Genomic DNA, 15,404 nt, shown 5'->3' on the forward strand with positions numbered 1-15,404 from the left:
TTCTGTTAAACTCAATAAAAGTATTTTGAAAAGAAGGGACATAGGATCAGAAGAGGTCGAGTCCTTATGGGTTGAGTTAAGGGATGGTAAAGGCATAAGGACACTAGAAGCCAGGATTTGGATTACAAAATACAATTGAAAATAGATAAGGCATGTCAGAAGGACAGCGATATGATAATCATAGGGGATTTTAACATGAAAATAGATTGGGACTATCAGGTTAGTACAGTATCTCAGGAGAAAGAGTTTGTTGAATGCCTATGGGAATTCCAGCCTTTTGGAGCAACGTGTTGATGAGCCCACCAGGGGATTGGCTGTTCTGGAGTGGGTGCTCTGTAATGAACCAGATGTGATTAGAAAGCTTAAGATAAAGGAAACCTTTAGAGGCAGTGATCACAAAATGATTGAAGGAAAATTACAGTCACTTGAGAGAGGATCTAGCCAAAGTCGATTGGAAAAGCTCACAAATGGGGAAGACAGCAGATCCGAAATGGCTGGAGTTCTTGCAAGAAATGAGGAACTGGTACACACCATAAAGAAAGAAATTTGTGAATGGAGAAATGAGACAATTGAGGCTGATGAGGGAAGTTGAAGCCAAAGTAAAAGCAGAAGAGAGGGAAGACGAGGAAGCAAAAATTATTGGGAAGAGAGAGGACTGGGAAACTTAAAAGCTTATAGAAGGCAACTAAGAAAATGATTAGGAAAGAAAAGATGAATTATAAAACAATGGCACTCTAATCCCTCCAAGCGATTATAAAGGAAGATAAATGCAATAGTCACAATCCATCCCATTTGGAGTGGCTAATTATCAGCCTCTCATTGTCATATCAAAGCCACATTGCATATTGCCTGCTCTGCCTTTGCTCTTGTGCTGCTACTGTTGCATTTGCATGCTGGTTTTAGATAGCTCTGTCGCTGTGCCTATCTGCATGCACTTAGCTTGAGTCTAAGGTGCTTGGCATTTCCTCAGTCTCTATATTTCCAAACAATCTGAAAACCAACAAGGTCGGGTCAGATACAGCAATGAGCTCTCTGAACCCTTCTCCATTAACAATGGCGTGAAGCAAGGCTGCGTTCTCGCACCAACCCTCTTTTCAATCTTCTTCAGCATGATGCTGAACCAAGCCATGGAAGACCTCAACAATGAAGACGCTGTTTACATCCGGTACCGCACGGATGGCAGTCTCTTCAATCTGAGGCGCCTGCAAGCTCACACCAAGACACAAGAGAAACTTGTCCGTGAACTACTCTTTGCAGACGATGCCGCTTTAGTTGCCCATTCAGAGACAGCTCTTCAGCGCTTGACGTCCTGTTTTGCGGAAACTGCCAAAATGTTTGGCCTGGAAGTCAGCCTGAAGAAAACTGAGGTCCTCCATCAGCCAGCTCCCCACCATGACTACCAGCCCCCCCCCACATCTCCATTGGGCAGACAAAACTCAAAACGGTCAACCAGTTTACCTATCTCGGCTGCACCATTTCATCAGATGCAAGGATCGACAATGAGATAGACAACAGACTCGCCAAGGCAAATAGCGCCTTTGGAAGACTACACAAAAGAGTCTGGAAAAACAACCAACTGAAAAACCTCACAAAGATAAGCGTATACAGAGCCGTTGTCATACCCACACTCCTGTTCGGCTCCGAATCATGGGTCCTCTACCAGCATCACCTACGGCTCCTAGAACGCTTCCACCAGCGTTGTCTCCGCTCCATCCTCAACATTCATTGGAGCGCTTTCATCCCTAACGTCAAAGTACTCGAGATGGCAGAGGTCGACAGCATCGAGTCCACGCTGCTGAAGATCCAGCTGCGCTGGGTGGGTCACGTCTCCAGAATGGAGGACCATCGCCTTCCCAAGATCGTGTTATATGGCGAGCTCTCCACTGGCCACCGTGACAGAGGTGCACCAAAGAAAAGGTACAAGGACTGCCTAAAGAAATCTCTTGGTGCCTGCCACATTGACCACCCCCAGTGGGCTGATATCGCCTCAAACCGTGCATCTTGGCGCCTCACAGTTTGGCGGGCAGCAACCTCCTTTGAAGAAGACCGCAGAGCCCACCTCACTGACAAAAGGCAAAGGAGGAAAAACCCAACACCCAACCCCACCCAACCAATTTTTCCCTGCAACCGCAGCAACCGTGTCTGCCTGTCCCGCATCGGACTTGTCAGCCACAAACAAGCCTGCAGCTGACGTGGACATTTACCCCCTCCATAAATCTTCATCCGCGAAGCCAAGCCAAAGATATTTCCAAACAATCTGATTTTTTTAAAATCATCTTTTATTATTTAAACTGTCCAATATTTAAAATCAACAATTCAGGTTACAAAGACAAATTTATCATTTTATTTCAAATTTAGAAATCTGGGCTTCATTTTATCTGATTTTAAGATTAAAGATGTCAGTCACCACAACATACAACAAATGTTTTGAAAACCATCAGTGAGTTGAAACTTTCACTGTCATTGAATTTTGTTTCTCCCCCCACCCTGGCCTGGTCAATCCCATTTATTGATCAATTTCCATATAAACTACTGTGATCAGAGACATCTGTGGATTTATCCGAAAACAGGGTTCCACCTAGATAACTTGCCTTCTGTCCAGGCCAATTATATACTGTCTTTTTGAACCACACACACAGTCCTAGCATCAACATCTGGATTTTTTTGGCCCCAAAAGAGGGAGGATTCCTTCAGACCCAGGTGATGTTAGACATGCCCGTTGGCGCTTTCTCTTGCTGGCGATTAAATTCGAGGAGAGGGAGAGAGGTGGTCATCTCAAAACAGCGTCCTCGTGCATGACCCGTCATTTCGGGAGAGAGACAAGGGTTTGAAGAATTGGAACCCTCGACGATAGATGATGACAGGAACAAAACGTTGTATACAAAGTATCAAATACTTTTGACACCCTGTCTCCTAGCAAGATTTTTTTTAAATACAATATGCACCCACAGTTAAAACTTCTACTGACATTCATGAAGGCACACCAGGTTTTAAAATAAAAAGGGCGCATATTCCGCATGTCATTTCAAGCAAGAACTTCAGAGGGAAAAGTAGGAATTCGCACCGGAGCAACTCCGCGATCAACTTGGAGATGAGATTGGAAAAGGGCTGGAGAAACTCGGCAAAGTCCCAGAACCTTCTTTGTGGAATAAAGACGGAGATGAGGAGTTGCTACATCTCCAAGCACTAAAATAAAAGCACCACCGGGGAGGGAGGGAGGGATTGAATGGGGAGTTTGTGGGCCAGAGTCAAGCCTCCATTGAGCAGTCTCTTCACCTCATCCCCTCTCGCCCAGTGTTCCCAGAGCAGCAACACGCCAGGCGGCCCCGGCCCCGACCCCGCAGCCCGGGGGGCCCTCCGCCAGCAGTAGCAGTTTCGTTCGTGGTTAATTTAAAAAGCCGAGGGAGAGGAGCAGGTCGTTCTCAGCCAGCGCCTCCCCCCCCTCCTTGGCGTGGAATGAAGTGGGCGCCCCCTTCTCGTTTTGGGGGGTGGGGGTGTTTCTTTTTGGTTTACGCGCGTGTGTGTGTGTGAGAACTTTCACCCGCTGCATGGCTTTCAGAATCACCGCGAGTTCATCATATCTGGGCATGGTTGGTGGGACCCCCGCGGCTTGGCCACACGGCTCCTTTTTTTTAAAAATACTTCACAAATTTGCATGACATCCTTGCGCAGGGGCCATGCTAATCTTCTCTGTATCGTTCCAATTTTAGTATATGTGCTGCCGAAGCGAGCACAAATATCTGATATTTGATGAACGTGTCCTTCACAATCTGTAAAAGAAGTATTGAGGAAGTGTCAAAAAATGCTCCTGGCTCCTGGTTGCAAGTAACGAGCCGGTGGCATTCAATAGTTCCATGTCTAAGGGCCTGTAAAGCATCCGACAGATACTTTTCAGGGCTTTAGAGTTAATTAGAATTTTCTGTCCTTCTGCCACTGTGACATATTATTATCTATTTCACCATTTCAACTTGCAAAACCAGCTCAAAATGTATTGTGACATTTTGTTGTCACATTTGGACAGATTAGTTCCTTGAAAACTGATTGGCCTGAACGTCTTTATTTACTAGTTTCCTCTGCACAAAGAGGGCCATTTGGCCCACTACATCTTTGCAGATGCACTGAGTAATTCCATCAATTTCATTCAGTAACTTAGTTTCCTACAACCTCTTCTCCATCACATGCCTATCTCCTCCATCCATGCACCAGCAGCAAGTCTTTTGGGATGTGGGAAGAAACCCAGACAGAGCCAGAAGAGGGAAACTCACAGAGTCACAAACAGAATGTGCAGGTTCCATATCTACAGCAATGGTAGTGAAGAATAAACCCAGGTCACTGGGGTTGCAAGACAACTGCATGACCACTATGCTACTCAGAGTTGTGAAATGCACCTGGATGTCTCTCAGTGAATGTCCACGTGCTAATTTTCTGGCATGGAGTACTTCCATAAACCAGAAATAAAAGCACCAGGCATCAGTGTGAGAGTGAATTATTTTGCCAAACAATCATCTGATGAATTTGTCTCTGCCCCTGCCAGTTTTCCACTTTTATTTAGACATCTAATATAAAATGCACAGGACTATGGGTTAATTTGGGTGGCACAGGTTTACGGTGCTGTAAATAAAATACAGTAAATAAAACATAAATGACCATGGTCTATTTAGTTTGGCCTCTATCATTCTGGGAGTCGTATCGTACAATGTAAATGGGTCTGATATAATACAAATGTTGCTGACTTGCATTTCAATTTTTAATCAAATAAATTAACACAAGGAAACCCCACTCTGAAAACTATTAGTCTACAACTAATATTCCTCCCAATCTTGTGCTGAACACAGACCATGTCTTCAATTACTTCACGGTATATCATGGACAAAAATATATCTATCTAATATGCAATTAAGTAAGGCAATAGTAAATGTTTCTATCATCTCCCCTGATGAGCCTGTTCCATAAATTCACCACTCATTCATTGGTGTCGAGAAGGACAATTTTAATTTCAACTGCTTCCCTGGAAAGAGATGGGTTTGTGCACATCACTGGCTTCATATCCTACCAGGTTTAACTGTCTTCATGTCAACAGAAAATAAAGTCTGTCAGGGTGTAAAACCAATATCTGTTAACTCAATAGGTGAATCAGATTAAGATTCTGAAGACCACATTTGAATTTACCTCTTTTACTGCAGGCTGTGTTGTTTTATTTTACACTCAGGGTCTCAAAGAGAAAACACTTTAAAAGCTTGCATTTCTGTCCATTACTTAAAAGAATTAATATCATGTGATTCCAAACCTCAGAGTGGGAGACTATTTTATCTAAAACTGAGTCATTGTAAATTTAATATTTAATATTGGCACACATGTCATAAGTGAATAATTTGGAAGTGAATAATACTTGGCTTTGTTGCCGATATTAATGCATTTAGATTTATTTTGCAATGAAAAACCTTGTGTTTCACTTGAGTCAAAGAAAGCATTAAAAATGGCAAAATTAATCTTGCATCTGTCAAACACTAAACTTACTTACAAATCCTGTTGTGAATCCAGCGGGATATAACTTAATTAAGACAATCAGTCATATCAGTGGGCATCCTTTTAGGTGTTTTTTGGTAAAGATATTTATCCAGTCAAACAAGAGCTAAAGGTTTTTTATTTTCAATTCTTACAATTGTATGCCACCAGTGAATTGCATACTTTTCTCTCTAATTATTTAGTGATAAATTGGAGCTGTCTAAAGCTGAGGTAGGCCCATTTTTAAATTTAGGTATGCAGGGCTTCCCAGCCCACAAGCCCATGCTCCCCCAAAAACACCAATTAACCTGGAAACTGGGAGGAAATGGGACCACCCAGAGAAAAATCACACAGACAAGGGGGGGAATGGATAAACTCTTTATGGACAGTGTCAGATTCGAACCCGGGTTGCTGGCCTGTAATAGCGTGCCGCTAATCACTTCGCTAACCAATTCGAAGAATTGAAGCAGCAATAATCAAAGACCCACACCACCCAGCACACACTCTGTTCTCGCTGCTGATATCAGGAAAGAGGTATAGGTCCCACAAGACGAGCACCACCAGGTTCAGGAACAACTGCTCCCCCTCCACCATCAGACCGTCTCCAGAATCTCCACCGTCACCAGAATGGAGGACCAACAACAAACTCAATCAGAGACTCATTTAAATACTTTCTTTCCTTGTTCACTCTGTATTGCACAGTCAGTTTGTTTACATTTGTTATCTGTTTACAATTGTTTGTTTACATGTGTACGTTGTGTACTTTTATTTTGCACTACCAATTAGTGGTAATTCTGCCGCGCCTGCAGGAAAAAGGAATCTCAGGGTTGTATGTGATTTCATGTATGTACTGACAATAAATCTGAAATCAGAAAGTTTTGTTTAACCTTGAGCTGAGCTTCCAACTGCAAATCCATTCCCTGAGAGAGTACACAATTTCCTGGTTCAGTAACATTACTGAAGTCTTACTCTGCTTCAGTTAGCTGTTGAAAATGATAAAGCAAATACAATCGCATGATGGGTAACACTGGCTCTGAGTCATTTGTGTGTCAGCACATTCTGGACTCTGTGTGCTTGAGGGAAAGATAAGGACCAGAAGCATCTAACCTCAGGTCTCCTCCATCCAATGTCAGATCACAATCTAATCACAGATCTGCACTAGCTAAACTCAGCACATCTAACAACTTACCTCATTGAGCTTGAGGCCTGGGTTGAAGAGTATTTGACAGAAGAGGGGCTTGCTATTTAATTACTCACTCAAGGGATGTGGGCTTTACAGGGTGAGCCAGCTTTTAATTTCTCATCTCCTAAAAGGTGATGGAGAGCTGCTGTCTTGAACCCCTGCTTTCCTTGAGGTGTGGATATACACACGATACCTTTTGGGATGGAGTTCCAGGGTTTTTACCCAATGGCAGTGAAGGAAATTTGACATAATTCAAGTCAGGAGCAAAACAAGAAAGACCGTCAATGCAATGATTGTAGTTAATACACAAAAGTGCCACAGCAACCCTGGGAGGCAAAGTTATGACCATCTTGATGAAGGGCTCAGGTCCAAAATGTTGATTAGATTTCTTTGCCTCCTATGGATGCTACAGGATCTGCTGAGTTTCTCCATCACTTTTGCATATTAACATATTGCTAGGTCAGCAGGGCATCTTTCAGCTGGTGATGTTCCCATGCTTTGTTGTCCTTGTTCCTCAAACTGCTGGAGGTGGTGGGTTCAGAAGATGACGTTTGGTGAATTGACCGCGGTGCATCTGTCGATGGTGAAAACTGTTGGACAACTCAGTTTGTTTTCTCTGCAGTAAAAACACAGAAATGCTGGAGGAACTCTCACAGCCTTCATGGGAGGTTAAGATGTATTACCAATGTTTCAGGCCCAAGGCCTTCCTCAATGTTTGAGTTAAAAGCAGGTGCCTATGTTAAAAGACCGCCGAAAAGGCCTGCCTACTTTTTACTCATATCGAGGAAGGGCTCAGGTCCGAAACATCGGTTATCTCCTAAGGAGGCTGCGAGACCTGCTGCTGAGTCGCTCCAGCATTTCTGTGTTTTCACCACACTCACAGTGTCTGCAGACTTTTGTGTTTCACTGTTTTCTTTGGGGGACAGATTTTACAAAATGGTTCACGGAAGTATAATCAGTTCATGGAATGGATTCCTGGATGGAGAAATGGAGGGCAGATTCAATGGAAATTTGGATGGATGAACTGAAGGGAATGAAATCTAATTGAGTTTTTCTTCCCCTCAATTTAAGTGTTGCTGAATCTCCTAAACCTGTCGTAAGGTAGCAGTCATTGCCTTTTCTTTACTTTTGAATGAAATATCTACGTGGTTTTAATGTGATTCCTTTAATAGGCACTTTTAAGAATCTGAGGAAATCTTAATGGAGTTAATGAAGTGCACTGACAGTTATACAGGGAAACAAAACAAATAATTTGGACAGAATGGGATTCCCCAAAAACTGTGATATATAAATGACATATTTTGAGATGATTGCTGAAAACTCGTTGTTGCCCAAGTCACAGGATAAATAATTCGTTTTTGTGCATTTCCACTTGTGAAGTCAATGGATCTTTGGCTGAATGCCTCTTCCAAGAGGTGATTCTTCCAAGAGGGCAGCACCCTTTCACCAATGCCCAGCACCAAGACGAGTGTGTGATGTGGTGCATTTTGGGAAGTCAAAAGTAAGTGGAAAGTATCCAGTAAATGGCAGAACGATTTGGAGAATTGATGTATGGAAGGCTCTTGGGGTGAAATTAGCAATATAAGTGGATGGGGAGTATTGCAGAAATTAACTCTAAAGACAGAGACTTTGAGGTTCACTCCAAGAGTTTATTAACATGGTATTATGGAGAGCTGGGTGGATCACGTCTCCAGAATGGAGGACCATCGCCTTCCCAAGATCGTGTTATATGGCGAGCTCTCCACTGGCCACCGAGACAGAGGTGCACCAAAGAAGAGGTACAAGGACTGCTTAAAGAAATTTCTTGGCGCCTGCCACATTGACCACCGCCAGTGGGCTGATCTTGCCTCCAACCATGCATCTTGGCGCCTCACAGTTCGGTGGGCAGCAACCTCCTTTGAAGAAGACCGCAGAGCCCACCTCACTGACTAAAGACAAAGGAAGAAAAACCCAACACCCAACCCCAACCAACCATTTTCCCTTGCAACAGCTGAAACCGTGCCTGCCTGTCCCACATTGGACTTGTCAGTCACCAACGAGCCTGCAGCAGACGTGGACATACCCCTCCATCAATCTTCATCCACGAAGCCAAGCCAAAGAAATGGAGAGCTTGCAGTAACCTGGACCACCATCAGAACTCTAAGTTTCAGCTGTTACAAAGTCAAATTTATCCCGTGGTAAACAGACCTGATTGTTTATTTTTTTACTTTTCTTATTAAACATCCAATGAATCTTTCAATGGGTTAACTCAATCGGCCTTTTAGTATATTTAACAGAGGTTTAGCAAGATTAACTCAACAAGTGTCCCCACACACTACAGGATTCTCCTTGACCTTACCTACCAACCCACCAGCCTCCGCATCCAACATATCATCCTCTGCCACTTCCGTTACCTACTTATCTGATTCCATTGCCACATCTTCCCTTCTCTTCCCCTCGCCACTTTCTGCAGGGGCTGTTGTCTCGGTGACTCCCTCATCCACTCCTCCCTTCCCATCAATCACCCCCTTGGAACCAACCCCTGAGACTGCAGGAGGTGTTCCACTTGTGCCCACAGCTCCTCCCTCACCACCATTTGGGGTCCTGAACAGTCCTTCCAAGTGAAGCAAATTGGAGGAACAACACCTCATAGTGGGCACCCCCCAACTGGATGGCATTAATATAGATTTTCTATGGTTTCTGTTAGTTCCCCCCCCCCCCTTACCCTCCCCCAAATTTCTCTCTCTCTCTCTCTGGTCTCCTTTCCCCCAGCTCTCCCCCACAAAGCCAAAAACAACCCCCTCCCCATCACCTTTCCTCTCTCATGTCCATCCACATCCAATTAACACCTTTTTTCTATGCTCTGTACTCCTTCCCCTGCTCATTCTTCCCTTCTCCCCAGCCTTTTAATTCAGATGCCGGCCTGTTTTTTTATTCATACCTTGAAGAAGGGATCAGGCCCGAAACATCAATTATACATCTTTACCTCCTATGGACGCTGCGAGACCTGCCAAGTTCCTCCAGCATTTCTGTGTATTTACTACAATCGCAACATCTGCACAGTTTCATGTTTCAGTTTTATCAGGACCCAGAATCCTGACATCATTTAACATGCTAAGCAATCTCTCAGAATTACTATAGATATTTCCTCCTCAAGGACTTCCTGTCTTGTTTATTGGAACTCATGGCACCCTGCTTATTATTGAAGGTTGCTCTCAGCTCGCATGCATAGTTTTAAATTCAGCTTGCTTGTAAAAGTCAAGTACACCATCCTACACTAGGTCGTGTTAACCCTGTCCACCACCAGGAGGTAAAGAATGTGTGCAGTATGCGTGTGTTCATCATTCCGAGCATTGAGCACAAAAATTGTCAAGTCATATTTCAGTTGTATAAAACATTGATTTGGCCACATTTAAAATATTGTGCCCAGTACATTACCGAAAGAGTGTAAAAACATTGGAGGGAGAGCCGAAGTGGTTCCTCAGAACCTGACTCTAACTGACAATGAACTTGACCTCACATTTCCATCCTGATGCTTGCTAACTGTTGTCCCACCCCTTTCTCACCTCCTTCTACTGGCTAGCTCCCCTCTCCAATTTCAGTCCAAGATGAAGGGACTTGACCTAAACTGTTCATTTTCCTCCACAGATGCTGCCTTGTCTGCTGAGCAATTTAAATTTAAATGTAAACGTACAGCACGGCAACAGGCTGTCCAACTTGCAACCCTGGTAAGATTTGAAGGGTGGGAGGAAACTGGAGCCCCCAAAGAAAACCCTTGCAGACACGGGGAGAACATAAAATTCCTTACAGACAGGGCGGGATTCAAACCCCGGTCCCAATCGCTGGCACTGTAAAGGCATTGCACGAACCGCTACACCAACCATGCCACTCAATGCTCCAGATTCAAGCACTGCCAGTTGCTTGTATCTTTAGATCCACCAGAATATTGCCTGGATTGTAGAATATTAGCTGTAAGGAGAGATGGCACAAACTTGGTTTGTTTTCTCCAGAGTAAAAGAGGCTGAGGGGAGAGCTGATGGAAAGTTTATAAAATTATGAGAGGCAGAGATAGGGTAGAGGTCAGAATCTTTTTACCAGAGTGGAAATATCAACTACTAGCACAGCACGGTTGGTGTTGCGGTTAGCGCAACGCCTTTACAGCACCAGCGATCGGGACTGGGGTGCGAATCCCGCACTGTCTGTGAGGAGTTTGGACGTTTTCCCCATGTCTGTGCGAGTTTTTCCTGGGTGCTCCAGTTTCCTCCCACCACTCAAAACGTACAGGTAGGGTCGGCGTCAGAACAAGTCTAATAGGGGACTTCAGCTGTGGGGGGGGTGTGGGGGGTGGTGGGCACAACCTGACGTTTAAAGACTCGATCAGTGGTGGGAGGGGTGGACCTCCTCTGAGTGCCGCCAACACACTTCCCCCCTCCCTCCGTGTATAACAGACTAGTGATGCTAGCCATTCTACTGCTGCAGGTGTGGGGGCACAATAACTCATTTGAGGTGGCACTGCCCATGAATGCCCCCCCCTTGGCACCAGCCATGCATACCGGGAGTGTAGGTTAATGGGGTGTAAATTGGGCAGCATGGACTCGTGCTGTATGTCTCAATTTAAAATTTAATTTTAAAAGGCATAGCTTTAAAGTGAAAGGGGGAAAGTTTAAAGGAAATTTACGAGACAAGTCTTTTACACAGAGGGTGGTAGTTGCCTAGAATGTGCCTAGAATGGTACAAAATGAAATATTTGTGACATTTTAAAAGTGTTTCGATGTCCACATGAACTGGCAAGGGATAGAGGGAATGGACTTGTACAGGCACTTGGGACTTGTTTAACTTTGCATCATGTTCAGTGGACCAAAGGGTCTGTTCCTGCACTGTTGAACCATATAACCATATAACCATTTACGGAGTGGAAACAGGCCATGTTGGCCTTTCGAGTCTGCACCGGTTCACTGATTTTGCGCGCCCTCTTCAGGCATTGGTCGCGGTAGATCTTCATTCAATAATGATGGGCGAATTCAATGCAGGTGGAATCAGTCGTAGAAATGGTGGTCCAAAGGGCCTGTTTCGTTCAATGTTCTAACTTCATGCCTTTGATCGCTCAAGGAAACACCATGTCTCTTTGGTGATGAAGCCAAAGGAAACTAGTAGAAGGTTTAATGCATTCTGCCCCATCTTATTACAGATTTTTCAGTTGAACCCTTTGAGTATCTTTGAACTTTAAAAACCTAAAACAGCAATAGCCTATATTTATACCTGATATTTTCAAAATGACCTGAGCATAGATAGGTTCCTAAGGATATCCTTGTGTGTACTACAGTTAATGAAGAATATTATGAAATGTAAATACTGTTATAACGCAGAGCATTTCAGCAAATAAATGTCAGGCCTTGTACTTTTAACTTCGAATCACAAGTATTACTGCTCTGCCACACTGTTAAAGGATCAGTGTCAGAGAGCATGGAATCTGGTCATATGGTCCATCACAGCCATGTCTCCTAGTGGGTGTTCATCCATTAGCCAAGCCTCCTGGAGGGTGCCCATCCACATTAATCCTATCTTCTAGCTCTCAGCCTATACCCTTCCCTTCCTTGGTGATTCGCGGTCACCGAGACATTTCTTAAATGCTCCCAGTGACTCAGCTTCCACTCCTCTCGGACGGTGCATTCCACTTCCTCCCCACTCTCTGGTCCCTCACACTCCCCTTCCCCTAAATCAATGCTCTCTTGTTATATTTATCTCTGACATGAGGAAGCTTCCTGTGGCCACCCAATCTACACCGTTCATAACTTTATATACATCAGTCTTGTCCCCTCCTAATCTCCTCTGTTCCAGGGAGAACAGATTCTCCAGTGCCTCCTCAAAAATCCAACCCAGGCAGCATCCTGGTGAATCTCTTCTACAGCCTCTCCAGAACTAGAGCACTCTTGGTAAGAATTGTGCATGGTAGTCTTACTGAGATCTGACCAATGTTTTTCAATATCAGCGCATAACCTTCCTGCCTTTGTATTCAATGCCCCAACAAATGATGACTATTCCAAATGCCTTCTTACCTATGTTATCTATTTCCACTGCCACTTTCAAGGATCTTTGGACTTGCACACAAAAGCTGATAACAAGGTGAAGCAGGGCAAGCTGTATTTCAAATTTACATTGGATGTGAACTGACATAACATTAAAAGATATTTGCATAACTTATCCCACATTTTGCTTTTAAGACAATGGACAATATGGACACATAGGGGTTATTAAATGTTGCAATGGACCAAAGAATAAATGAGGTAAAGCTGAAGAAGGCACACTGCGTCCTTAGATTATTTGGTGCGACTCCATTGCAGTCAGTAAAAACACAAAGCTGTAGAAACTCAGCAGGTCAAGCAGTGTCCTTTATGTACCAAAGTAAAAATACATAATTGATGATTCGGACTTGCCCTTCATCAAGCTATGGGAAAATATCGGTAGGCGTCTGAACAAAGGGGGGGGGGAGGGGTGGTCGCAAGGCAGGAGGTGATAGGTGGAGAAGGGAGGGAGGGGACAGCAGAGATTAAGAGGAGGAGGGATGGCTGGATGAAGGGAGAGAGGAGAACAAGGAAGGGGGGAGGGGGAAGAGGAGAGCAGGTTAGCAGAAACTGGAAAAGTCGGTTAATGCCATTTGGTTGGAGAAGACCCAGACAGAAAATCAGGTCTTGGTGGAATGGTACACAAGGCCTTGGACAGACATATTAGTGTGGGAGTGTGAATCAACTGAAACAGTTGGCTGCTGAGAGGTCTCTGTTTCTCTTGTGGATGGAGCGAAGGTGCTCACAGAAGTGATCTCCCAATTTGCACCCAGTCCCTCCGATGTAAGGAAGGCCAAAAAGTGAGCATCGGATGCAGTAAATCAATCCTGTGGATACACAAGCTAAGTGTTGCTTCATTTGAAAGCCCATTTGGTGAGGGAGTAGGTGCGAGTGCAAGTATGGCACCTCCTGCCACCACGGGGAAAGGTGTCGGGGGGTGGGGGAAGGAAATTGGTGGGGAGGGACGAGTGCACAAGAAAGTTGTGGAGAGAGCCATCCCTATGGAAGGCAGAGAGGGGAGGGGATGGGAGGATGTATCTGTCCATGGCAAATTGGAAGAACAACACCTTATTTTCCGTCTAGGCACTCTCTAGCCAGATGGCATTAACATAAACATTTCCAGTTTCTACTAACCTGCTTCCTCTTCCCCCTACCCCACTTCCCTTCCCCTTTCCCTACCTTCACCCAGCTATCCCTCCTCCCCTTGCTCTCTGCTGTCCTCTCCATCTCTTCTCTACCAATCACCTCCTGCCTTGCAACCTCCCCTTCTCCCTCTACTGTTTTGTTCGGATGCCTGCCAAAATTTTCCCACACTTTGATGAAGGGGTCAAACCCGAAACGTGGGTTATGTATTTATACCTTTGCTATATAAAGGACACTATTTGACCTGCTGAGTTTCTCCAGTATTGTGTTTTTACTTTAATCACGATGTCTGCAGATTTTCATGTTTTACTCCATTGCAGTTAGAACTACTTAAGTCCTGCCCCATGTCATCCATTGGCCTCATTCCACACGAAGCTGTCTCTTCTCTCGAATGGCTGGCTCATGCTTGCACGTCTGGACTCCCAACCGTAACCTCTGGTGAGTCATCAGCGGTGACAGGCATGAGGCCGCGACAGACACCTAGCCTTGAATCAAAAAAGATGTGTGATTGGCAGGTAAAAATATGAATGGGAGCCAAGGTATCCACTTACCCACCTGAATCAACAGGGATATAGGTATTTAATATGATCAATCCAGGAAAGCAGTGTGAAGTCCATGGCTTATTGCAGTACTGCACCTAATTGCATCTTTCACACATGGAGCACTTGCCCTCATCAGTCAGAGAACAGAGAACAAAGGTTCAGAAGTCATGTTATACCAGTATAAATCATTGGTTTGACCACATTTACAGGATTGAATGCAGTTCTGGTCACTCCATTAAATTTAAATTTAGACATGCAGCACAGTAACGGGCCATTTTGGGCCACCAGTCTGTGCCGTCCAATTTATACCCAATTAACCTACAACCCCAGCATATTTCCAACGGTGGGAGGAAATCAGAGCCCTGGGGAAAGCCCACGCAGACACGGGGAGAGCATACAAGCTCTTTAGAGACAGCACCAGATTCAAACCCTGGTCCCTATCGCGAGCGCTGTAATGGTGTTGTGCTACACCAACTGTCCTGCACACTGGAAGGATGTTGAGGCTTTGGCAAGGTTGCCTGGATTAGAGGACATTAGCTTAAGGAGAGGTTGGACAAATCTGGATTGTATTCTCTGAAGCCTCGAAGGCTGAGGGATAAGCTTATCCTTCTTAAGTAATAATTGGGTAGATAGCCAGAGTATTTTTCTCAGAGTGAAAATGTCAAATACTGGAAGCCGTAGCTTTGAGATGAGGGGAGGGGGGATTTAAAGGGGATGTGTTAGGCAGCTTTTTTTCACAATCAGATGTCTGGAATGGGCTGCCAGGGAGGCGGTGGTGGAAGCAGATGTGATAGTGATGGAGAGACATTTAGAGAGGCAGGGAATAGAAGGAGATGGATTAATTGCAGGCAAATGGGATTAATTTGGTATCACACTCAAGACACACATAAGACCATATCATTTAGGAGCAGAATTAAGCCACAAGTCATTGGGCATATTTAAAACAGAAATTGATAGGTCGTTAGGTTTCTAATTAGTCAAGTCATCGAA

The 15,404-nt window shown here is 44.5% G+C and overlaps 1 protein-coding gene and 1 pseudogene across 2 annotated transcripts in view; one reads left to right on the forward strand and one right to left on the reverse strand.

Annotated features, from left to right (window-relative positions):
* LOC138745045 (chromodomain Y-like protein 2) overlaps window positions 1–15,404 on the forward strand; it is a 317,440-nt gene that overhangs the window by 35,856 nt on the left and 266,180 nt on the right. The gene's annotated exons all lie outside the window — the stretch shown is intronic.
* LOC138745125 (U6 spliceosomal RNA) lies at window positions 3,635–3,734 on the reverse strand (annotated as a pseudogene).

This window comes from Narcine bancroftii, chromosome 10 (assembly GCF_036971445.1).
Source record: "Narcine bancroftii isolate sNarBan1 chromosome 10, sNarBan1.hap1, whole genome shotgun sequence".
Taxonomy (NCBI): domain Eukaryota; kingdom Metazoa; phylum Chordata; class Chondrichthyes; order Torpediniformes; family Narcinidae; genus Narcine; species Narcine bancroftii.